This window comes from Cynara cardunculus (assembly GCF_001531365.2).
Source record: "Cynara cardunculus var. scolymus isolate 2C chromosome LG 13, CcrdV1, whole genome shotgun sequence".
Lineage (NCBI taxonomy): Eukaryota > Viridiplantae > Streptophyta > Magnoliopsida > Asterales > Asteraceae > Cynara > Cynara cardunculus.
This window is the reverse complement of record NC_037540.1, coordinates 11611365-11612719: the sequence shown is the minus strand read 5'-3', so window position 1 is coordinate 11612719 and position 1355 is coordinate 11611365.

Genomic DNA, 1355 nt, shown 5'->3' with positions numbered 1-1355 from the left:
TAACCATTGATGAATATCAACAAGTTCAATACTAGTTCCCTGATCTCTGTGTTCTGGCCCGTAGTTCCCAGTATTAGAATTCGGATTTTCACCAGTTTGACGTAATGCTTCCACCGTCTGTGCTATAATACCTGGTAGCATATCGGTAACTGTTTGTTGGACAGCTGCCATCACACTAGGATCAAGTTGAGGTGTTGGCGGAGAATTTGTTTCATTTTCAGATCCAGTTTGGTTTCTTCTGGGTCTACCTGTTATTGCCGGTATTCTTCTTGGCGGCATTYGAAACTAACACAAATAATAGGAAAACCACTTGTTCAGTTAATTTCAAAAGAAACAAAACATACGAGATTTCAAATAGTTAACATGTATAAGACTTAGGATACTCCTATCTTAGTTCTACCCATTCCTCACAGATGAAACCTAAATTGTACTACAGGATCATAACCTACAGCTCTGATACCATAACTTGTAACACCCCCGTCCCGCGTGGTCAAAGACGGGTGATGTCACAATTGGAATAAAACCAGCATGTGCTATATAAAACAGAGTGGCTAATAAAATTTACCAAAAGATAATTACATAACCACCAACGGAGATAACGTGTCTCAAAATACAGTCCCAAAATACCAGCATGTCTACATTAGTCATCAAAAGTTTAACAAAAATATGACTTAATGARTTATCTTCAATATTGTCATCTCCGTAACTCTCATCCCAAAATCCTTGCTAAGTCATGTACCTGCCGAGGACAAGAAAATCTCGGCTGAGCTTAATGCTCAGTGAACGGATAATAATATAATAAAACAATGAATATGAGATAACAAGTTCAAAAACAATTGATWACGCCAAATGATAATCCAAAAAAAAGTCAAAATGCCCAAAAGCATATCAAGGGTCCGAAGACCAAGCTGCATCACGAGGATGCGTTGTTCCCAAAGGATGATCAGTCCATTCAGGCACAAGTGAGGAAAGGGGTGTGAGCACAACACATCAATCCTCTCCGTGAATTTAACCACGACCACAAATCAATATCCGATAACGGTTCCTAGGATCGATCCATACACCCTCTATTCGACCGGTACATAACCAAGTCCACTTTTAAGGATTATAAAAAATAAGGACGCCATGATCGTTTTAGTCACCATGGAAACATCTCAATACCGGTGCTCCAGTTATTGAGTCTATAGTAAAATGTTTCACAAATGAAGCAATAAAACAAGTCAAGTGATCAAAATGATCCATATTCCAAATAAGAATATTAGTCGTAAAGGAAACAAAGTTCAATAACATACGACAAGCATAAATGAAATTCAAAACAAATTATTCGGAATTTATCACAGATTATCCGGATTAGG